Here is a 25353-nt window from a genome sequence, read left to right as displayed (position 1 = left end):
GCTCCTGTTGTGCTCGGCGCTTCGCAACAGGAGCCATGTTGCACTCCCTGGAGTGCATAGCACACGCAGGAGGCGTCCGACACAGACAACAACGAACACCGTGTTGGGCCACCTGTGCTTGCAACAAGGTGCATGTTGCAAACTGCGAGGTCGTCCGTGTTGTGCTATCGCCATACAATCTAAGTCAGATCGAATGACCACGGAGATGGCCGACACGCTTAAAGTCATCAATCGGTTGAACTTAGGTGTTTTCCTTTTTGAATTGGGCCCTTAAACCCGAAGGGAGGAAGTACTTCCCTTATGTGTGATGTGGAACCAGCAAAAATGAACTTGAACAGCTTTTAATCTTCCTTTTTAATGCTATACAAAGATTGGTGTGTTTTTAAGATTAATGCGTTTTCTCCCTTACAGAAGAAGAACAAGAAATAAATCTAGTTTGTTATGTTTATGTACTAAGTATACTTTTTTTTCTAATTAGTTTTGCGATCATTTGAGCTTGGGCTATGATCCCTTGGTGCATAATTTTTGTTTATTTTCTATTTTCCATTTTGTATGCGACTTTATGTTTTATATTCTGAATTAATAAAGATGCGAGGACAATATTTTGTTGTCCCAGCTAGCTCACGGCCTAACTTTTTGGTTGATGTATTTGTTCACCTCGTGCTACTTTGTTTCATTTAACAATCCTGTTTGATCTTCTTGCTATCTCCTCCCTATGCTCTTCTACTTTCTTCATTTTTCAAATGATTTTCTTGTGGTGTTTTCTTGCTGTGTTTGATTGTCTATAGAGAGGGAAATTTGTGTGTTGTGTTGATCTGAATGTGGCACAAACTCAAATCAGTCGATTTCTAAATACACGATCCTCCAAAAATGGATATGGTTGACATCTCGTGCAAGTAGCGCCATTTGAGGATGCTGGAAATATTTGTCACGAAAATATATAAATAGGAAACTACTGAAGAGTAATTACAGCTACTTTCCAATCCTAAGCACCTTCTTTAGGATCATCGTGCTCCCTGAAGATCTCGAAGATCTTTGCTCATCATTACACGGAATGCTTGCAACTGCACGCTCTCTAATCTCTACCTCTGCACAGCCCTGTGAGGGCAGACAAAAAGGGTTAAGAGGGAGATGGGGTGGTTGGCCGTACTTGCACGTCAAGTGGCGGTGATCGTTGAGCTAGGTCTCGTCCAGTGGACGGCCGCTACACACGCAACAGGATGGTGGAGGAGCAGTCGTATGCTCGCCTGGATCATGTTGGTGGTGGTGCTTGAGGCCAACAAGGTCTAGCTGCCACGGATGAGAGGACGAATAAGAGGAGAACGAAGGCCATCGCCAGGCCCCTTGGTCGCTCGGATCCCATGGGTGGCTGCGTCAGGACGGCTGGGAGACGTCAGATCCATGCTGCCTTGTCGGGGTAGCAGCAGACGATGAAGGCTTTCTGCTCCGGTGCTCCCCCCGGGCTGAACGCGAGTGGAAAAAACACAAGGATGGTCTAGATGCGTCCATGGCGGTTTGTAACGAGGGGCACGATGGTTATTTTAGGTGGGTGTAGAGCGCGTGTAGACCAGTCGTAGAGCCCTGTATGAGCCCGCGCTGGCCTGTGTATTATTGTACGCCGGGCGTGTACGTGTATAATACGCTGGCGGTTGCGTTTCCCCGCGGTCGTGCGCGTGCACGTGTGCGTGGATAGTTTCCAAAAAAAGCCCCTAGTATAAGAGGAGGGGAACGGGCACCGGCCGCATCGCCCACCCCATTTCCCCCAAATCGCCTCCCTCTCCCTCCCCTCTGCTCTACCTCATCGTCTCCCTCACCAGCCACCCCACCTGCTCGCTCACCACCGCCACCTCCCTCTCTTCTCCTGCTTGCTTCTGGCTCGGATGGAGCAAGGCCGTGGCGAAGCCGCCGTCGCGGACGGAGATCTGCAGAAGACGGGCGCGGAGACCGTGGCAGATGCCGTGCAGACCCTCGTTGGCGGTGCGGGTGTAGGAGGTGCTGCATCCCCACGCGCTGGATCGGTCGCTGCGGCAGCGGATCTGGATGAGAAAAAGGTGGCCGTGGCGGACTCAGCCGTGCCGGAACTTGGCGTGACGGTGTCGAGCGGCCCGTCTGATGGACCTGCGGAGGCCGGCGGCGAGCACGTGGACCTGTAGGTAATCCTGGCCAGTAGTCCCCTCCATTGCTAGTTACCCCCTTTAAGCAGTAGATTTAGGTGTTAGGTTTTTTTTGTTCTTGCAAGTTGCTGCATCTCCTTCTGATAGTTAGGGTTTTTAGATGTTTGATTTATTTATAGTGAAGGTTAAGTTTGGATTCTTTGATTGAATCATTCAGTAGATCAAGTAGTTAGGGTTTTTTTAATGAGATGTTAAGTTGGGGATTTTTTGTATTGGATTCAATCAAAGCCACTGATATGTTGTATCTGTGATTGAATCACATCCCGTAGATGTAGTAGTTAGGGTTTAGATGTTTAGTTAGAGTTTTTTTGTATTGGATCCATTTATAGCCTCTGATATGTAGAATGTGTGATTGAATCACATCCAGTAGATGTAGTAGTTAGGGTTTTTTAATTAGATGTTTAGTTGGGGATTTTTGTATTGGATTCAATTAGAGCCACTGATAAGTAGAATTTGTGATTGAATCACATCCAGTAGATGTGGTAGTTATGGTTTTTTAATTAGTTAATTAGTTAATTAGTTAAGGTTTATTTGTATTGGATTCATTTATAGACAGTTATATATAGAATCAGTGTTTGAATCATCCAGTAGATGTACTGGTTAGGGTTTTTTAATTAGATGTTTAGTTAGGGTTTTCTTGTATTGGATTCATTTATAGCCAGTTATATGTAGGATTGATTGAATCATCCAGTAGATGTAGTAGTTATGGTTTTTAAATTAGTTGATTAGTTAAGGTTTATTTGTATTATTCATTTATACAGTTATATAGATTCTGTGATTGAATGATGTAGTAGATGTGCTAGTTAGTGTTTGTTAAGTAGATGTTTAGTTAGGTTTCTTTTGTATTGGATTCATTTATAGGCATAGATAAAGGTAATTAAATGGTGTGACTGAATGATGCAGTAGAAGTAAGAGTTATGATATTTTAATTAGATGTATGAGTTAGTGTTATTTGTACTAGATTCATTTATATCCAATGATATATGTAAGTAAACTTTGTGATTCAGTGTTCCAGTGGATCTAGGAGTTAGTGTTTTTTAATTAGATGCTAGAGTTAGGGTATTTTAATTAGATGTAGGAGTTAGGCTTCACCATTTCACTTATTCTGACATATGAGTGCTCATTGAGAACTGCTCTGAACTAAATATTTATTAATATTTACAAATGAAATGAAAACCTGACATGTTTGTGAAGTTATATATAAAGGTCCTATTTGCATTGTCTGTCAAAAGCTGCTATTTCATTGGTTAATAAGAGAGGAATGATATCATTTATACCTTCATATGCATGTTCAAAAGCAAAATCTGAATTTGTATGTCCATATGAATGAACTTTTATGTTCATAACCCTATTGGTTAGTATCTATATAGCTTCATTTATAGTCTATGAATTAGTTGTTGAAATGTACATACCATGTGTAAGATGTGCACCTTTTCAATATAGTTAGGAGCTTTCCATCATTATGCAAAATCAACTTGTTTGTAATGACATTATTTGAACTGCAATTCAATTCCTTGTAAATGACTTGCTTGGTTGACAATATAGCAAAAGGAGGATCTTGTTGGCAACAAGAGGAAGTGGGACGCAACTGGGTACTACCCTTATGACAGTGATGAAGATGAGCCGTACGAGGTAAGGCCTAGATGAAATGTTATTTGTGCATTGAGTTAGTGTTAGATGTTTATAGTATTTGAATGCATAATGTATTAATGTTAGTCATTAATGTGTGCAGTATCAATCTGGAGATGATGTGGTCGAGGGGAACGTCGAGTCCTTTGAAGAGAAGGAGGTGTTGAAGATCAGGGCCCAAGGATCTGCTATGTACTACAATTGGAGGACGGACAAGTACCGCTGCCCCTACAGCAGCAGGCCCAAGCCCAGGTCTGGGATGCTGGAGCATCTTATGGGACATTGTCGGGCTACATCCATCAGCAGTCATGAGTACAAGATCAGGGCTCAGCATTCTTCCCTCCACAAGGTCCTGAGAAACCCTAACATGTAGTTGCCCTAGACACTGGTTGTCGTATGATGGAGGAAGCCTCAGTTCTTTTGGTGAACTTTATGTGGTAGTCTGATGGTGGAAACTTTTAGTGGTAATGTAGTATGAACTTTATCTATGTGCAGTACTGTGATGTGTGGTCTAAACTTATCTAATATGCTAGTGGTCTGAACTTGGAGGTGTCTGCATCAGCAAGTGTGCTGTGTGGATGCTGCTATCTATGGTAGTAATATATATATTGCTATCTATATTTGTGTCCCTTAAATTTGCCATTATGGTTCCTTAGATGTATGATTTGCTTGAATTTACCTGCTGCATTGATCAGACATGCCGCATCAGTGTTGCTTCACTGATCAGGCATGCTGCAAACACTTCCCATGTTGTGGCCATGTGGAACATGCTGTGGCAATGGTGCAATAAATTCCCATATTGTGGCCATGTGCAACATGCTCTGCCCATAAGCAAATCGGACCAAATGTAAAACTTTGCGTTAAGCTAATTAATGTTTTTAGTGAACTAAGTGGAAATTGTTCATCAACACATGATATCTTTCCATAATTTGAGTAATCAAAAATAGCAAATACTCCACCATATGATCAAATATTCCAATAACTGAGCACATATTCCATCATTTCATCAAATAATAACAAAAAAGTAGTTAAAGATGGTGTGTGTGTGTGCAAAAAACAACATTTGAATAAAGATGTAATGATTATTTGTAATATGAAGGAGTTTTTTCATGAAATGCAAGTTGATTAATTGTAATATGAAAGATCTCCTTTTGTACAATTTATAGTGGCTCCATGAAGCCGCATGTTTCGAACCGGCATTGGGAGGGCATAAAAAATTAAGTAAAAATCCAAAAATTGTGACCCAAATTTTCTTGTACATGGTGACCCACATGTGCCAAACATTGCTATGAAAGAAAATTTGGAAAAATAATATTTTACAATGCCCCCTTGAGGTATAGACCGATGTTTTGACCAGTCAGTCTAGATGGCATTATAAATTAATAAAAAAAATCAAAAATAATATAAAACCTCGGAAACCTAGATTTGTTTGTGCAAGAGATCATGTGTGCCAAATTTGAGGTGATTTGGAGGTGGTCGAAAAAATCATCGCATTCCGGAGGGGCCATTTGGTCTTTTAACTTAAGCCAGTTTTTGAACAAATGTGATTTTTCCCACCACCTCAAAATCACCCAAATTTTCTTGCACATGGTGACCCACATGTGCCAAACATGCCTATGAAATAAAATTTGGAAAAAGAATATTTTTACAATGCCCCCCCTGAGGTATAGACTGATTTTTTGACCAGTCAGTCTAGAGGGCATTATAAACTAATAAAAAATTCAAAAAATATAAAACCTTGGAAACTGTCGGTGGGAACGACACCTATGGGATCACAAGAATCCCTACTGTGGTTAGCGGGGCGCGGGGTCGTGAGAAGAGCGGATCAAACAGATAGCACGCGGTTCGTTTATCCAGGTTCGGGCCGCGAGGATGCGTAAAACCCTACTCCTGCTTTGGTGGATTGTATATCTGTGTTCTTGAGCTAGCTATGGTGCGTGAGGAGCACCAAAAAGCCGAATCCTTCTCCTGGTCGCCCCGGGCCTCCTTTTATAGAAAAAGGGGTTGCCACAGTGGCACACATGAGGTGGAAAGGGTACAGTGATGCGAGGTTATCCCTCGCATTACATGACAAGGCGCATTTAATGCGTCTTGCTTAGGTGTCCTTGCTTTATCGGGGACGGGGGAGAGATCTGTCTCGTCCGTCGCCGCTCCTTCTTATGTCGACACACGCCCTGGCCAGCGATGCCTGAGATGCCACGTAGGTAGGCAGGCAGCTGAGGTGGCGCAGTGGTGGGTCTTCACGAAGATCTGCATGCCGCCATGCAGGTGCCTGCCCAGCTGGTTGGGTCGGCAGCTGCATGCATGCGGTGGTGGAGGTTTAGTCGGCGTGGGCCTGATGGTGGCCCCGCGGGTGTCCTCGGGAAGGGCCTTGCCGGGGCCCCGGCAAGGGTCTTGCCGAGGTGCCTGCTGTCATCCCCGGCAAGGCGCTTGCCGGGGGCCTTGTGGTCTTCCTTGGCTGGGATCCCGCCAAGGGTTGTCGTCTCCTTAGTGCGTATCTGATCTTGAATGTCTTTACAAAGATCTACATGCCTCCACGGGGATGTCTCCCGAATCCTTGCCCTTTGGGGGCAGTGGACTCAAGGGTGATTTGCTCCGTAGGCGCGGGATGAGTCGCCGCGGCAAGGGTCTTGCCGGGGCTGCTAGAACTGTCTCCCGGCAAGGATCTTGCCGGGGGAGTCCGCTTCGTCCCCCTTGCTCTTCGTGGTCTTGGCCTCGGCGTCGTTCTAGTTCTCTTGAGCTTCGGTCTTACCCTGGCTCACCTCCCTTGCCTTGCTTGGTGTGGTGGTGCCCGTGGATCAGACTGCCCGTGCACAGTTATTGGGGTACAAAAAGTGTACCCCTCTTTTTGTACACCGACAGAAACCTAGTTTTGTTTGTGCAAGATATCATGTGTGCCAAAATTGAGGTGATTTGGAGATGGTCGAAAAAATGACCGCATTCCGGAGGGGCCATTTGGTCTTAACTTAAGCCAGTTTTTTAACAAATGTGATTTTCCCACCACCTCCAAATCACCCAATCTTTCTTGCACATGGTGACCCACATGTGCCAATCATGCCTATGAAAGAAAATTTGGAAAAAGAAAATTTTACAATGCCCCCCCCTGAGGTATAGACCGATCTTTTGACCAGTCAGTCTAGAGGGCATTATAAATTAATAAAAAATTTAAAAACATATAAAACCTTGGAAACCTAGCTTTGTTTGTGCAAGAGATCATGTGTGCCAAAGTTGAGGTGATTTGGAGGTGGTCGAAAAAATGACCGCATTCCGGAGGGGCCATTTGTGGACTTAAGCTAGTTTTTGAACAAATGTGATTTTTCCCACCACCTCCAAATCACCCAAACTTTCTTGCACATGGTGACCCACATGTGTCAATCATGCCTATGAAAGAAAATTTGGAAAAAGGAAATTTTACAATGCCCCCCTGAGGTATAGACCGATATTTTGACCAGTCAGTCTAGAGGGCATTATAAATTAATAAAAAAAATTAAAAAATATAAAACCTTGGAAACCTAGCTTTGTTTGCGCAAGAGATCATGTGTGCCAAACTTGAGGTGATTTGGAGGTGGTCGAAAAATGACCGCATTTCGGAGGGGCCATTACTTAAGCCAGTTTTTGAACAAATGTGATTTTTCCCACCACCTCCAAATCACCAAAACTTTCTTGCACATGGTGACCCACATGTGCCAATCATGCCTACGAAAGGAAATTTGGAAAAAGAATATTTTACAATGCCCGCCTGAGGTATATGCCGATGTTTTGACCAGTCAGTCTAGAGGGTATTATAAATTAATAAAAAATTAAAAACAAATTATAAAACCTTGTAAACCTAGCTTTGTTTGTGCAAGAGATCATGTGTGCCAAAGTTGAGGTCATTTGGAGGTGGTCGAAAAAATGACCGCATTCCGGAGGGGCCATTTGGTCTTTTAACTTAAGCCAGTTTTTGAACAAATGTGATTTTTCCCACCACCTCCAAATCACCCAAACTTTCTTGCACATGGTGACCCACATGTGCCAAACATGCCTATGAAATAAAATTTGGAAAAAGAATATTTTTACAATGCCCCCCCTAAGGTATAGACTGATTTTTTGACCAGTCAGTCTAGAGGGCATTATAAACTAATAAAAAATTCAAAAAATATAAAACCTTGGAAACTGTCGGTGGGAACGACACCTATGGGATCACAAGAATCCCTACTGTGGTTAGCGGGGCGCGGGGTCGTGAGAAGAGCGGATCAAACAGATAGCACGCGGTTCGTTTATCCAGGTTCGGGCCGCGAGGATGCGTAAAACCCTACTCCTGCTTTGGTGGATTGTATATCTGTGTTCTTGAGCTAGCTATGGTGCGTGAGGAGCACCAAAAAGCCGAATCCTTCTCCTGGTCGCCCCGGGCCTCCTTTTATAGAAAAAGGGGTTGCCAAAGTGGCACACATGAGGTGGAAAGGGTACAGTGATGCGAGGTTATCCCTCGCATTACATGACAAGGCGCATTTAATGCGTCTTGCTTAGGTGTCCTTGCTTTATCGGGGACGGGGGAGAGATCTGTCTCGTCCGTCGCCGCTCCTTCTTATGTCGACACACGCCCTGGCCAGCGATGCCTGAGATGCCACGTAGGTAGGCAGGCAGCTGAGGTGGCGCAGTGGTGGGTCTTCACGAAGATCTGCATGCTGCCATGCAGGTGCCTGCCCAGCTGGTTGGGTCGGCAGCTGCATGCATGCGGTGGTGGAGGTTTAGTCGGCGTGGGCCTGATGGTGGCCCCGCGGGTGTCCTCGGGAAGGGCCTTGCCGGGGCCCCGGCAAGGGTCTTGCCGAGGTGCCTGCTGTCATCCCCGGCAAGGCGCTTGCCGGGGGCCTTGTGGTCTTCCTTGGCTGGGATCCCGCCAAGGGTTGTCGTCTCCTTAGTGCGTATCTGATCTTGAATGTCTTTACAAAGATCTACATGCCTCCACGGGGATGTCTCCCGAATCCTTGCCCTTTGGGGGCAGTGGACTCAAGGGTGATTTGCTCCGTAGGCGCGGGATGAGTCGCCGCGGCAAGGGTCTTGCCGGGGCTGCTAGAACTGTCTCCCGGCAAGGATCTTGCCGGGGGAGTCCGCTTCGTCCCCCTTGCTCTTCGTGGTCTTGGCCTCGGCGTCGTTCTAGTTCTCTTGAGCTTCGGTCTTACCCTGGCTCACCTCCCTTTCCTTGCTTGGTGTGGTGGTGCCCGTGGATCAGACTGCCCGTGCACAGTTATTGGGGTACAAAAAGTGTACCCCTCTTTTTGTACACCGACAGAAACCTAGTTTTGTTTGTGCAAGATATCATGTGTGCCAAAATTGAGGTGATTTGGAGATGGTCGAAAAAATGACCGCATTCCGGAGGGGCCATTTGGTCTTAACTTAAGCCAGTTTTTTAACAAATGTGATTTTCCCACCACCTCCAAATCACCCAATCTTTCTTGCACATGGTGACCCACATGTGCCAATCATGCCTATGAAAGAAAATTTGGAAAAAGAAAATTTTACAATGCCCCCCCTGAGGTATAGACCGATCTTTTGACCAGTCAGTCTAGAGGGCATTATAAATTAATAAAAAATTTAAAAACATATAAAACCTTGGAAACCTAGCTTTGTTTGTGCAAGAGATCATGTGTGCCAAAGTTGAGGTGATTTGGAGGTGGTCGAAAAAATGACCGCATTCCGGAGGGGCCATTTGTGGACTTAAGCTAGTTTTTGAACAAATGTGATTTTTCCCACCACCTCCAAATCACCCAAACTTTCTTGCACATGGTGACCCACATGTGTCAATCATGCCTATGAAAGAAAATTTGGAAAAAGGAAATTTTACAATGCCCCCCTGAGGTATAGACCGATATTTTGACCAGTCAGTCTAGAGGGCATTATAAATTAATAAAAAAAATTAAAAAATATAAAACCTTGGAAACCTAGCTTTGTTTGCGCAAGAGATCATGTGTGCCAAACTTGAGGTGATTTGGAGGTGGTCGAAAAATGACCGCATTTCGGAGGGGCCATTACTTAAGCCAGTTTTTGAACAAATGTGATTTTTCCCACCACCTCCAAATCACCAAAACTTTCTTGCACATGGTGACCCACATGTGCCAATCATGCCTATGAAAGGAAATTTGGAAAAAGAATATTTTACAATGCCCGCCTGAGGTATATGCCGATGTTTTGACCAGTCAGCCTAGAGGGCATTATAAATTAATAAAAGTTTTTAAAAAAATATAAAACCTTGGAAACCTAGCTTTGTTTGTGCAAGATATCATGTGTGCAAAAGTTGAGGTCATTTGGAGGTGGTCGAAAAAATGACCGCATTTCGGAGGGGCCATTACTTAAGCTAGTTTTTGAACAAATGTGATTTTTCCCACCACCTCCAAATCACCCAAACTTTCTTGCACATGGTGACCCACATGTGCCAGTCATGCCTATGAAAGAAAATTTGAAAAAGGAAATTTCACAATGCCCCCCTAGAACAGTGCCCCGACGTGACGCAACGTGCGTCTTGTGTCCGAATTCGTGCACACCTTGCCTGGGGGGGCACATTGGCCATGCTCACATGCTCCCAAAAAGTTGGGGTCATCTCATGCATGCCTCCACATGAACCATGTACAAGCCGGACCATTCGGGTCTGCCGGAGGGCAAGTTTGAAAGAGGTTTTCCTTGCCGGACCCACCAAATGACCCCAAACTTTTTGCACACCCTACCATGACCATGGCATGCATGTGGGAGGAGAATTCATACACCACGGCCTCGTTTTTGTTGAAATCCCATTAATACCCATGTGTATTACATGTAAGTGAGCATGTGTAAAATTTATTAGATGACTTGAAGGACAAAACATTAACTTGTCATATATGCAAAAACATGTGTATTGAATGCAAGTGAGCATGTGTATAATTTAGTGTGTGTTTTGAAGATCAATACACATGGCAATATGCTAAAAAATGTTCCCACCTACCAGAGCAAGATAATTCATACTCCACGGCCTGCATACGACTAGGAACCCTGCCGTGCATGGCCAGGATGCAGGCCCGTGATGCAGAATATCTCTACTGCTAGTAAGCCCCACGGGGCAGAGGGGACGAGAGTTAGGCAATGTACTGCCTGTAATTGATAGGAGCTTGGGAGGGGAGTCGCAGCCGGGTATATTAACCGTTGTGGCGCTCTCTCGCTTGGCGAGGTGGGACTAAACTCCCACCACTCAACGATTGTGCGCTGCGATGTGCCCTGCGCGGCTCCACCTTGGGCCCAATTCGGGCGGCCTGGCCTAGGGTAGCCTTACCCGCGCGCTGATCTGTTTGATATTTTATTTGTTTTTCACCTCTTAACTCCAAAATTTATTTTCTTGTTTATATTTCTAATATTTGAAATCAAATCTATTTTTTTCTATATTATTTCTAACAGTGTTTACTAAAATTTAAAAAATATGCCAAATTCTGTTGTGTTTTATTTCATTTGTTCGTTCTCTTTTGTATATTGATAATATTTACGAAATATAAACTAAAATGGTGTTTTTTATTTTAATTCTTCATTCTATTATTTATTATCTTTATTATTATTGAAATATTTTTAGTTTGTAAGATAAAATGTTCTGTTTTATTTCACTTCTTCATTCTAATATTTGTTCTCTTCTTTATATTTGAAATATTTTGAAAATGTAAGATAATATGTTATCTTTTATTTCACTTTTTCATTCTAATAGAACTTATCTTTTTTATATTTGAATTATTTTTTAAATGTAAGATAATATGCTGTCTTTTATTGCACTTATTCATTCAAATTTTCCTTCTGTTTTCTATATTCTCCTCTTTTCTTTATTCTGACAGTTATAAATTTAAATAATGTATGATATAATGTTGTCTTTTATTTCACTTTTCATGGTTCTCTTTCGTAATTATAAATTTTCTTTTCTGTTTCATATTTGAAATATTATTAAATCAAATATAGTTGGGACAATCGTATGTATGCCTCCACTTGCAGCATGTACCACAAGCAGGTTTTTCTTCTCGGTCTCACCAATTGATACCAAACTTTTATGCACACCCGACGATGAGCATAGCAAGCATGCCTGGCAACTACCGTTCATTTCCGACACTATGAAATTTGTAGGCGTTTTGCGGTGATAAAACACTAGAACAGTGCCCTAACGTGACGCAACGTGCGTCTTGTGTCCGAATTCGTGCACACCTTGCCTGGGGGGCCACATTGGCCATGCTCACGTGCTTCCAAAAAGTTGGGGTCATCTCATGCATGCCTCCACATGAACCATGTACAAGCCGGACCATTCGGGTCTGCCGGAGGGCAAGTTTGAAAGAGGTTTTCCTTGCTGGATCCACCAAATGATCCCAAACTTTTTGCACACCCTACCATGACCATGGCATATATGTGGGAGGAGAATTCATACACCACGACCTCATTTTTGTTGAAATCCCATTAATATCCATGTGTATTACATGTAAGTGAGCATGTGTAAAATTTATTAGATGACTTGAAGGTCAAAACATTAACTTGTCAAATATGCAAAAAATGTGTATTGGATGCAAGTGAGCATGTGTATAATTTAGTGTGTGTTTTGAAGATCAATACACATGGCAATATGCCAAAAAAATGTGCCCACCTACCAGAGCCGGATAATTCATACTCCACGCCCTGCATACGACTAGGAACCCTGCCGTGCATGGGCCAGGATGCAGGCCCGTGGTGCAGAATATCTCTGCTGCTAGTAGGCCCCACGGGGCAGAGGGGACAAGAGTTAGGCAATGTGCTGCCTGCAATTGATAGGAGCTTGGGAGGGGAGTCGCAGCCGGGTATATAAAACGGTGCGGTGCTCTCTCACTTGGCAAGGTGGGACTAAACTCCCACCACCCAACGGCTGTGCGCTGCGATGTGCCCTGCGCGGCTCCGCCTTGGGCCCAATTCGGGCGTGCTGGCCCAGGGCAGTCTTACCCGCGCGCTGATTTGTTTGATATTTCTTTGTTTTTTACTTCTTAACTCCAAAATTTATTTTCTTGTTTATATTTCTAATATTTAAAATCAAATCTAATTTTTCTATATTATTTCTAATAGTGTTTACTAAAATTTAAAAAATATGCCAAATTCTGTTGTGTTTTATTTTATTTGTTCGTTCTCTTTTGTATGTTGATAATATTTATGAAATATAAACTAAAATGGTGTGTTTTATTTCAATTCTTCATTCTAATATTTCTTATCTTTATTATTATTGAAATATTTTTAGTTTGTAAGATAAAATGTTATGTTTTATTTCACTTCTTCATTCTAATATTTGTTCTCTTCTTTATATTTGAATTTTTTTTCAAAATGTAAGATAATATGTTATCTTCTATTGCACTTCTTCATTCTGATAGATCTTATCTTTTTTACATTTGAATTATTTTTTCAATGTAAGATAATATGTTGTCCTTCCTAATTATAAATTTTATTTTTTGTTTGATACTTGAAATATTATTAAATCAAATCTAGTTGGGACAATCGCATGCATGCCTCCACACGCACCATGTACTAGAAGCAGGTTTATCTTCTCGGTCTCACCAATTGAGACCAGACTGTATGCACACCCTAGGATGACCATGGCAAGCATGCATGTCCAGCATCGTTCATTTCCGTCACTCGGTGCATTTTCTAGGATTTTTCCGGCGACAAAACCCTACAACACTGCCCCCACGTGACGCAACGTGCGTTTTGTGTCCGAATTCGTGCACACCTTGCCTGGGGGACCACATTGGCCAAGCCCACATGGTCCCAAAAGTTGGGGTCATCTCATGCATGCTTCCACATGCACCATGTACAAGCAGGACCATTCGGGTCTGCCGGAGGGCAGGTCTGAAAGTGGTTTTCCTTGACCGTCCCACCAAATGATCCCAAACTTTATGCATACCCTAGGATGATCATGGCGTGCATGCATGACAAGTATCGTTCATTTCCGACACTCGATGCATTTTCTAGGATTTTTCTGGCGACAAAACCGTACAACACTGCCCCCACGTGATGCAACGTGCATTTTGTGTCCGAATTCGTGCACACCTTGCCTGGGGGACCACATTGGCCGACCCCACATGGTCCCAAAAGTTGGGGTCATTTCATGCATGCTTCCACATGCACCATGTACAAGCAGGACCATTCGGGTCTGCCGGAAGGCAGGTCTGAAAGTGGTTTTCCTTGACGGTACCACCAACTGATCCCAAACTTTATGCATACCCTAGGATGACCATGGCATGCATGCATGACAAGTATCGTTCATTTCCGACACTCGATGCATTTTCTAGGGTTTCTCCGGCGACAGAACCCTACAACACTTCGCCCACGTGACGCAACGTGCGTTTTGTGTCCGAATTTGTGCACACCTTCCCTGGGGGACCACATTGGCCATGCCCACATGGTCCCAAAAGTTGGGGTCATCTCATGCATTCCTCCACATGCACCATGTACAAGCAGGACCATTCGGGTCTGCCGGAGGGCGGGTCTGAAAGTGGTTTTCCTTGCCGGTCAGACCAATTAGGATGTCATAAATAGGACATCATTTAATCGTACATATTAGAAATGAAATTGAAAACAATGAGAAGAAGTGATATGGAATTATGAAATATGAACAAAAAATAGGAATAAGAAGGAGAAAACATAAAATAACAGGAAAACCAAATTAAAAGGGAAAGAGGAACAATACATTTGAATGTATAATATTGTAGAAATGATAGACATACTATAAATATTGTTGAACATATACAAGTATAAAATAACTAATAGGTGTCACAACGAGTTTTTTTAGGGAAGAACCAATGATATTTATTTTGAGGGAAGAAACAATGCAGGTAGGTGGGCCGACCCAGACCATAAATAAGTGTCGGATCCATATTGTTAGGGCCCAGAACGCTGCGCTTTCCATGCACGTCGATCACACGCACCACTAGTGCAGAACCAGGCAATAGCACCGGTTCGTAAGGCCCTTTAGTGCCGGTTCGGTAACCGGCACTAAAGTGTGGGCACTAAAGCCCCCCCCCCCTTTAGTACCGGTTCAGCACGAACCGGTGCTAAAGAGCAACCACGTGGCACGAGCCAGCTCCGGGTGCAGGGAGCCATTTAGACACCAACCGGTATTAAAAGGTTGGGGGGGTTTGGGTTTACGATTTCCTTTTCATTTAATTTTGTGTTTTCCATTTAATTCTTTTTCGTTTGCTGGTATTTTACGATACTACATATTGTACATGTTATGCATATATATAAATAGAATTTCTAGTAGAGCCGATCATATATATATATATATATCATCGAATGTCTCACAACCACCATTAATTAATTCACACATATATACACACACATTTATATATATATACACACATGTATATATATATATACAATTAGCTAGCTATATACAATTTCTCCTAATTGGTGCCTTCGGAGCCAGTGGCATTAGCCTAATTGGTGCCTTCGGAGCACGATGACAAATGGAAGTGGTGCATGGGGGCGGTAGCGGGTAATAGTATTCTCTTTTGGGATCTATGACCTGGTCGAGCAAAAATCCCGCTATTTCCTCTTGAATTGCTTCTATGCGCTCCTCTGCTAGGAGCTGCTCCAGCACCTCTTTGAACTGTTAAGAAGGAGATCAATATGCATGTGTATTAGTTGTGTGACTAGATATTGATAATGGTGTAAAAATTGTAAATAGTATTTTGACAAACGTACCCCCTCCTGTCTTTGAGATCTTCTCCTTTCAAACGCCATCATGCGAATGTTCTCGCAAACGTAGTATGCACACAGATTATTCACCGGCGCCTACTTCAGGGCCTTTACGAGAATGGAATTTGATCAGATAATAATTAATCAAGCATGATAATTGAAGAGATGGCAGCTAGCTAGCTAGTAATACTTAATTACTTACCTTGGGTCGATACCATTTCAGCTTTGGTTTCCATTGGCCTGGAGTGACGCTGATGAACTTTGCCCAAGCCATGCCTGCCGACAAACAAAATGAATAAAGGGGTTATTAAATAGTTCATATCAGGAAATGACGAACTAAATAGGCTGAGATATAGTTAATAATGATTGAAATTACCTGTTGACTATCCCAAACAAGATGGTGTAGTCACTTGCTTTTTTAAGTAGTGAGTCCAGTATTTCAACTTCCTTCATCAACTTTAATGATTAACAAGATCCAGTGAAATCTGCATGCACACACGTTTGCATGTTTTAATTAAGAAGGCATATGTAAGCAAAAACATGTAGCTAGCTAGTAGGAAAAAACAGAATTTATAGTACAAGACAGTGTGACTCACTCAAAGTTGTAAGGAAGTAGTATATCTTCATTGGTATTGATGCGCTTGAAGAACTCTAGCATGCTTTCCTCTACACTTTTTTCATAATATGGATCTAATTTCCATGTGTATTCATTAATGGCATTTTGGTCAATGAACCCAATGCCATAGCGTCCACCTTTTTTCATTTCATAAATCTTCATCCTGGATAATACCACAGAAAAGAATATAGTGAGGATAATTACAGGTAATGATTGATCAAAATGATCACTACAGCTAGCTTGAGACTTAAATTACAGAAAGAAATCACTTACAGACAATAGCAACTGACGATAGATTTGTCGAGTGCGTCTTGATTGTATAACTGAAATAGTTCTGAATACTCAACGGACACAGCTTTCTCATGGTAGTAATGATCCTTCTTGACATTCACCATGAGGGACTCTCGATTGGAAATCTTGGTAATGTCCATGTACCATTGATGCAATTCATACATTCTCGTTGGGAGCTTCTTGACCTCGTCTGGCTCGACCAAAGGTTGGCCCCGGACATATTTCTGTTTTATTTCCTCCTCTCTAAGCTGAGACATGGGCTCGATGTAGAGGAGTTGTCCAACAGTGATCATGAGCCTTTCAACCTGCTCAATATGCTCCTCGGTTATTACCACATCGCCCATCCCGGGAACGTTAACGGTTTGCCCACAATAATATTGGCGCGTGTACTCTCATGTGTTGTTGGCACAGCAAGCGGGGGGATTGATTGCGCCGCCTGTTCTCCCAGCTGGGGAACGGTTTTACCGCTCCTTTTGCCAGCTGATTTGCTCGAGCTCGAGCTCGCCTCTTTCTGTAGACGTGCTCGATTTAACTTCCTGAGGTGGCGCTCATAGTCTGTGTCAACAGGCTTGGGAGCTAGTGGTCTAGCGATACGAATGAAGTGGTCAATCTTTTCCTCAGGCACTTTCTCCCTTGGCGGCGGTGGCGGTTTCGGTGCAAAATGGGTTTCCACCTCGGCCTTCAATATGGCTACGTTTTCCTCCTCAGACTTGTGGTAAGGCCTCTGCGGAAGAGGCGCGAGGCTGCTTGGACCATATTGAAATCACTTGCCTCCGCCTGTACCTCCAGTACTACCTCGACTTGTAACGCTACACACCATAGCTGAGGTGGCTCTCTTTCGTGATTGCTGAGGCGGCGAAGACGGCTGACGTGGCTGAGTTGGAGGAGGAGGAGTGGCCTGAAGCTGTGCCGGACTTGGAGGAGGAGTGGCCTGACACTTTGCCGGACTTGGAGGAGGAGGAGTGGCCTGAAGCTATGCCGGACTTGGAGGAGGAGTGGCCTGACGCGTTGGTGGACTTAGAGGAGCGGGAGTCTGCTGACTCGGTGGCGGACTTCGACGAGGAGTCGGATGACGCGGTGTTGGTGGCCTTCGAAAGATGATGCAATCCTTTCTCCATAGGATGATATGATGGTTGGCCTCTCCCAGTGTGTGCTCCTTGTCACCTCCAGCAATGTCAAGCTCTAGCCCCGAATATTGGTCCACCACCTCATCAACCAAGACACGAGCATAGCCCGCTGGAATCGGGTTGCAATGGAAGGTTGCCTCGGGGGGATTTGTAAAAGCAATGGCGTCTGCCACCTTCATGGATATGTTCTTCATTTTGAAGTGTAGCTCGCAGTTAGTGTTCTCCATGATGTCATCCACTGGGTAGCTATCCAGCAATGCGTCGCCCGGGGCGGAACCCACGCTGCTTCTCGGCATGGATGTGACGGTGCTATCCAATAATGCTGGATCATCCGCTAGTTGCTGCAGCTGTTGAGACCCCCTTTGCTGGCTAAGCGAGTCGATCTGCTCCTGCTGCCGCTGGAATTTGACTGCCAAGTCCGCGTGCGCTGATTCTAGGCCTTGAATGCGTTCATAGTATAGCTTCCTCTACTCCTCCTCCATCTTCCTCTTCTTCTCCTCCGCAATCTTCTTTCTCACACGGGTTCTGTAGTTGGCGTTCCAGTCCGAAAACCCCTCATACCACAGAATAACGCCCTTGCCTCATGTTCTTCCCGGGTGTTCAGGATTTCCCTGGGCACTCGCAAGCTCATCGTTCTCTCTGTTGGGCTCGAACACCCCCGATCGAGCCTCTTCTATTGCAACAAGTAGCTTATCTTCGGCTCCGTCCAGACATGCCTTCTTCGAAACTTTGCCTGTCTTCGGGTCCAACTCCCCCCATGCACATAGAACCAAGTCTTGCACCTGGGGGGCCAGCTCAATGTTTCTGGAGTGACACCTGCATCCTCCATCTCTTTCTTAGACTTATCCCACTTAGGCATTCCCACCGCGTAGCCACCTGGCCCCAGCTTATGGAACTTATCCTTTTTTGCGGCATTGGCCTTGTTTATTCTCGACCGTTCCTTAGATAATTCCGATTCCTTGAATTTCACGAAATCGTCCCAATGAGCACTTTGCTTCTCTAGTGTTCCCTTGAATACTGGAGTCTTCTTTCCTCCCTTGACGTACTGGTCCCATACACGATTCTTGTGGTTGTTGAATGCAACCGCCATCTTCCTAAGAGCAGCGTCCTTGACTTTCTCCACATCTGCATCTATGAAATGATCTGGCAGGGTGAAATGTTCCATGAGCGTTTCCCAAAGCAGAAGTTTTTGTCTGTCGTCGACAATAGTAAGATCTGGACGTGGCTTTGCTGGCTCTCTCCATTCTTGAAGGGAGATCGGGAGTTGGTCCTTGACAAGAACTCCGCACTGGCGAATGAACTTGTCCGCAATCTTCTTAGGCGCTAATGGTTCGCCATTACGTTTGATGGCCTCGATATTGTACTTTACGCCCTCCTTCAACTTTTTGTTCGGGCCTCGTCCTGTCCTGCTGCCTGAAGATTTGCTCGATCCGGATGGCTGAAAGAAGAAAGATCGATTCGCTAATATATATCTTCAAGTCATTTAAAACATGTGATGATCACCAGATGCCTGCTTATATAAATATACCTCGCCGATCTTTGTTGTTTCAAGCTCAACATTTTCTTCGTCATGTTCATAGTTCATGACTTCATCAATTCGGTCGTCGCGATCGAATATCATATCACCCTCCCCGGTGTTGTTTAGATATTCGGAGCCGTCATAATCTTCTTCATTCTGATCATCATCTGGCCCGCGAGGATTGCGTATGATATTGAACGGGGCCTCTTCTCGCTCTCTGCCAGTATTGTCCGCCATAGGTTTTATTTAACTAATCCAAAAGAAATATATTCAAATTACAATACATGGATGCAATCAATTAATAAGGAAAAACTGAATCAATCATAGTACATAATAAGCATCATCGAATATAATCTCAAATACGTTGTCTCGAATAATAGATATAATCTCGAATACATCGTCTCGAATAATATATATAATCTCGAATATTATATATCGAATACATCACTAGCTAGCTAGCTAGCTAATAAAGATCGAATACTAGAGAGTAATCTAGGCGGTGGACAACCAAAGTGAAGGAACCATCACTGGATCATAGCTCGGGTGATCTCCCCAAAGAACCTGCCAGGTATTGGAGAACCTGACGTCCATAGTAGCCATGTAGCGATGGACGTGCTCGTCCTCCTCCCTAACCCGGCTCCCTCTGCACCGAACGTGGCCCACGCGAACGCCACCAAAGGAGATCAGGGTCGACAACGGGACCCGGGGCCGGGTTCCTCACCAAGCGCCGCGCCCCTGAAGGTAGCACCTCCCAGTGCCAGCCCGGCGGAGCCCAGTCCCGGACATGGGTCTTCTGAAGCAGGACGTCGTCGCGAACTGGTCGACGGCGAGGATGCGGGCCGGGCATCGTCGATAACAAATACTATATGCTGCAAAAGTAAAGTAGCATTTTTTAAATGATGGATTGTGATTTCATATATGCAAATTCTAAATTTTGTAACTAAAACTAACATTTCTAATATTTCTATAACTAAAACTAACATTTCTAATATTTCTATAACTAAAAAACATTTCTATATAATTAACATTTCTATATAACTAACATTTCTATATAACTAAAATTGATAATATTTCTATATAACTAACATTTCTAATATTTCTATAAGTAAAAAAATTTCTATATAACTAACATTTCTAATATTTCTATAACACAGTGTGTGTGTGTGTGCGGCCGGGGCAGGAGCTCACCGGCGAGGCGCGACAACGGGGATGGGGACGGACGGGGACGGGCCGGGCGGGGACGACGGGAGGACGGGGCGCGGCGCAGCGACGGGGACGACAGGAACGGGGACGGCGACGAGGGGCGGCGGCGACGGGGTAGAGGAGAAAGAAACAGAGGGAGATATGAGAAACTGACAAATTTTTTGAAGTGTTTTCTTATATAGAACAACCTTTAGTACCGGTTGAAGCCACCAACCGGTACTAAAGGTCTGTTTTGGCCAGGCCAAGCGGCGGGAACGTCACCCCTTTAGTACCGGGTGGTGGCTCCAACCGGTACTAAAGACCCCCCCCTTTAGTACCGGTTTGAGCCACCACCCGGTACTAAATGGGGTGCGCTGGCGCAGGTGCGGTGTGTCATGTTTAGTCCCACCTCGCTAGCCGAGGGGCGTCCGCACTAGTTTATATGCCCCAGTGCAGTAGCTCTCTCGAGCTCCTCTCCAAAGCAGGCCTACTGGGCCTAAATGTTCTGTGTTGCCCTGTGGGCCTACTGGGTCTTTGCGGGCCTGCATCCTGGCCCAACAACAGGTTGGGTTTCTAGTCGTATGTGATATGTCTCCAACGTATCTATAATTTTTGATTGCTCCATGCTATATTATCTACTGTTTTGTACATTATTGGGCTTTATTATCCACTTTTATATTATTTTTGGGACTAACCTATTAACCGGAGGCCCAGCCCAGAATTGCTGTTTTTGCCTGTTTTAGGGTTTCAAAGAAAAGGAATATCAAACGGAGTCCAAACGGAATGAAACCTTTGGAAACGTGATTTTCTCATCAGATAAGATCCAGGAGACTTGGACCCTCCGTCAATAAAGCCACAAGGCGGTCACGAGGGTGGAGGGCGCCCTCCCCTAGGGCGCGCCCCCTACCTCGTGGGCCACCTGTTGCTCCACCGACGTACTTCTTCCTCCTATATATATCCACGTACCCCCAAACAATCAAATACGGAGCCAAAAACCAAATTCCACCGCTGCAACTTTCTGTATCCACGTGATCCCATCTTGGGGCCTATTCCGGAGCTCCGCCGAAGGGGGCATCGATCACGGAGGGCTTCTACATCATCATCCAAGCCCCTCCGATGAAGTGTGAGTAGTTTACTTCAGACCTACGGGTCCATAGTTAGTAGCTAGATGGCTTCTTCTCTCTTTTTGGATCTCAATACAACGTTCTCCCCCTCTTATGTGGAGATCTATTCGATGTAATCTTCTTTTTGCGGTGTGTTTGTTGAGACCGATGAATTGTGGGTTTATGATCAAGTCTATCTATTAATAATATTTGAATCTTCTCTGAATTCTTTTATGTATGATTGGTTATCTTTGCAAGTCTCTTCAAATTATCAGTTTGGTTTGGCCTACTAGATTGGTTTTTCTTGCCATGGGAGAAGTTCTTAGCTTTGGGTTCGATCTTGCGGTGTCCTTTCCCAGTGACAGAAGGGGCAGCAAGGCACGTATTGTATTGTTGCCATCGAGGATAACAAGATGGGTTATTTATCATATTGCATGAAACTATCCCTCTACATCATGTCATCTTGCTTAAGGCGTTACTCTGTTTTTAACTTAATACTCTAGATGCATGCTGTATAGCGGTCGATGAGTGGAGTAATAGTAGTAGATGCAGGCAGGAGTCGGTCTACTTGTCTCAGACATGATTCCTATATACATGATCATACCTAGATATTCTCATAACTATGCTCAATTCTGTCAATTGCTCAACAGTAATTTGTTCACCCACCGTAGAATACTTATGCTCTTGAGAGAAGCCACTAGTGAAACCTATGGCCCCCGGGTCTCTTTCTCATCATATCAATCTCCATCACTTTATTATTGCTTTGCTTTTACTTTTTACTTTGCATCTCTATACCAAAATACCAAAAATATTATTTATCATCTCTATCAGATCTCACTTTCGTAAGTGACCGTGAAGGGATTGACAACCCCTAAGCGCATTGGTTGTGTTGAGCTATTGTTTTTGTGTAGGTACGAGGGACTCGCCCGTAGCCTCCTACTGGATTGATACCTTGGTTCTCAAAAACTGAGGGAAATACTTACACTACTTTGATGCATCATCCTCTCCTCTTTGGGGAAATCCAATGCAGTGCTCAAGAGGTAACACGAGCAATTTCTGGCGCCGTTGCCGAGGAGGTTCGCGCAAGTCAAGATTTGACTCCCGACAATGAGAAATTTCTGGCGCCGTTGCCGGGGAGTCTGCGCAAAAGTCAACATACCAAGTACCCATCACAATCCCTATCTCCCGCATTACATTATTTGCCATTTGCCTCTCATTTTCCTCTCCCCCCAATTCACCCTTGTCGTTTTATTCGCCCTCTCTCTCTCTATCCTCCCTCTCTTTCTCTATTTGCCTCTTTTTCCCCGTTTGCCTTTTTGTTTGCTTGTGTGTTAGTTTGCTCGCTTGTCGTCATGGATAGTCTCATATCTTCTCCGTTGTCTCCCGAGAATGAAGTTCTAAATTTTAAACAAAGGGAGGGAGAAAATCTAAAAGATGCTTGGTATAGAATTTGCAATGCTCAAAATAGATCTACCAGGAAGCAATCTACTTCAGTTCTTCTCCGCAATTTTTATGTAGGTGCTAGTCCTTGTTATAGATATATCCTTGATACCATTACCGGTGGGAATTTCTTGGGTAGCCATACTTTTGATTCTTATAATGCTATGTTGGATTTATTTGGCTCACCACCTCTTTTGGTTAATGGAACTATGTTAACTTTGGAGCATGTTATGCAAAGACTTGAAATTATTGAAAATAAAGTTGCTACCATTGAATTAATTGAAAATCTAGATAGAAAGATCCACAATCAAATTACCCAATATGGATATAGGTTAGGAATTACTTTGAAAAATATTAAGAAAAAGGAACCCATGGTTAATGAGAAAATAAATCTATATTCCACTAGAATCGATAAACTTGAGGGTATCATTACAAACTTGGGAACCGCTTTTTCTTCCGTAAAGAATACTCCAAGTCCTCCTACTAAAATTGCCAAGCTTATGTATGTTCCTAAATATAAGGGTGAATCATCTAGTAAGGAAACTGCGGATCTTAAATCTATAAGTATTCATCCCAATCTTTTTGCTATCATTAAGGAACCAATTGCTACAAATGAATTTTTTGATCTTGTGCCTAAGAGTTTGATAATCACTAGAAAGAAAGAAATTCCTAAGGGAGATAGATTCCTAATTGAAGAATTGCCTACCAAAGATGGCAATACCTGGATCTATCCTTGCTTGTTATGCCTAGCTAGGGGCGTTAAACGATAGCGCTTGTTGGGAGGCAACCCAATTTTATTTTTATTCCTTGCTTTTTGCTCCTGTTTAGTAATAAATAAATTATCTAGCCTCTGTTTTGGTTGTGTTTTTTGTGTTTAATTAGTTTTTGTGCCAAGTAGAACCGTTGGGAAGACTTGGGGAAAGTCTTGTTGAACTTGCTGTACAAAACAGAAACTTTAGTGCTCACGAGAACTGCTATAATTTTTATTTGGAAAGTGATATTTAGTTAATTATTTTTTCATATGATTAATAGATAAATTCCTCACGTCCAGCAATTTATTTTAGAATTTTTGGGGTTCCAGATCTTGCGCTAGCTACAGATTACTACAGACTGTTCTGTTTTTGACAGATTCTGTTTTTCGTGTGTTGTTTGCTTATTTTGATGAATCTATGGCTAGTAAAATAGTTTATAATCCATAGAGAAGTTGGAATACAATAGGTTTAACACCAATACAAATAAATAATGAGTTCATTACAGTATCTTGAAGTGGTCTTTTGTTTTCTTTCGCTAACGGAGCTCACGAGATTTTCTACCTTAAGTTTTGTGTTGTGAAGTTTTCAAGTTTTGGGTAAAGATTTGATGGATTATGGAACAAGGAGTGGCCAGAGCCTAAGCTTGGGGATTCCCATGGCACCCCCAAGATAATCTAAGGACACCTAAAAGCCAAAGCTTGGGGATGCCCCGGAAGGCATCCCCTCTTTCGTCTACTTCTATCGGTAACTTTACTTGGAGCTATATTTTTATTCACCACATGATATGTGTTTTGCTTGGAGCGTCTTTTATGATTTGAGTCTTTGCTTGTTAGTCTACCACAATCATCCTTGCTGTACACACCTTTTGAGAGAGCCATACATGATTTGGAATTTGATAGAATACTCTATGTGCTTCACTTATATCTTTTGAGCTTTATAGTTTTGCTCTAGTGCTTCACTTTTATCTTTTAGAGCACGGTGGTGGATTTGTTTTATAGAAACCATTGATCTATCATGATTCACTTAGATTATTTTGAGAGTCTTAATAGCATGGTAATTTGCTTAAATTCCTAATATGCTTGGTATGCAAGATTAATAATAAAACTTTCTTATGAGTGTGTTGAATACTAAGAAAAGTTTGATGCTTGATGATTGTTTTGAGATATGGAGGTAATAATATCAAAGTCATGCTAGTTGAGTAGTTGTGAAATTGAGAAATACTTTTGTTGAAGTTTGCAAGTCCCGTAGCATGCATGTATGGTAAATGTTATGCAACAAATTTGAAACATGAGGTTTTATTTGATTGTCTTCCTTATGAGTGGCGGTCGGGGACGAGCGATGGTCTTTTCCTACCAATCTATCCCCCTAGGAGCATGCGCTTAGTACCGAGGTTTTTGATGACTTGTAGATTTTTGCAATAAGTATGTGAGTTCTTTATGACTAATGTTGAGTCCATGGATTATACGCACTATCACCCTTCCACCATTGCTAGCCTCTCTAATACGACGCACTTTTCACCGGTATCATACACCCACCAAATACCTTCCCCAAAACAGCCACCATACCTACCTATCATGGCATTTCCATAGCCATTCCGAGATATATTGCCATGCAACTTTCCAACGTTCCATTCATTATGACACGCTCCATCATTGTCATATTGCTAGCATGATCATGTAGTTGACATCGTATTTGTGGCAAAGCCACCGTTCATAATTCTTTCATACATGTCACTCTTGATTCATTGCATATCTCGGTACACCGCCGGAGGCATTCGTATAGAGTCATATTTTGTTCTAAGTATTGAGTTGTAATTGTTGAGTTGTAAGAAA

The 25353-nt window shown here is 43.3% G+C and overlaps 1 pseudogene; it reads left to right on the top strand.

Moving 5' to 3' along the window:
• The first annotated feature begins 1880 nt into the window (after positions 1-1880).
• On the top strand, positions 1881-4336 carry LOC147973314 (uncharacterized; annotated as a pseudogene).
• The last annotated feature ends 21017 nt before the right edge of the window (positions 4337-25353 follow it).

Source organism: Triticum urartu, chromosome 5A (assembly GCF_056163025.1).
Source record: "Triticum urartu cultivar PI428250 chromosome 5A, HENAU_Tu73, whole genome shotgun sequence".
Taxonomy (NCBI): domain Eukaryota; kingdom Viridiplantae; phylum Streptophyta; class Magnoliopsida; order Poales; family Poaceae; genus Triticum; species Triticum urartu.
This window is presented reverse-complemented; position numbering and strand designations above follow the sequence as displayed.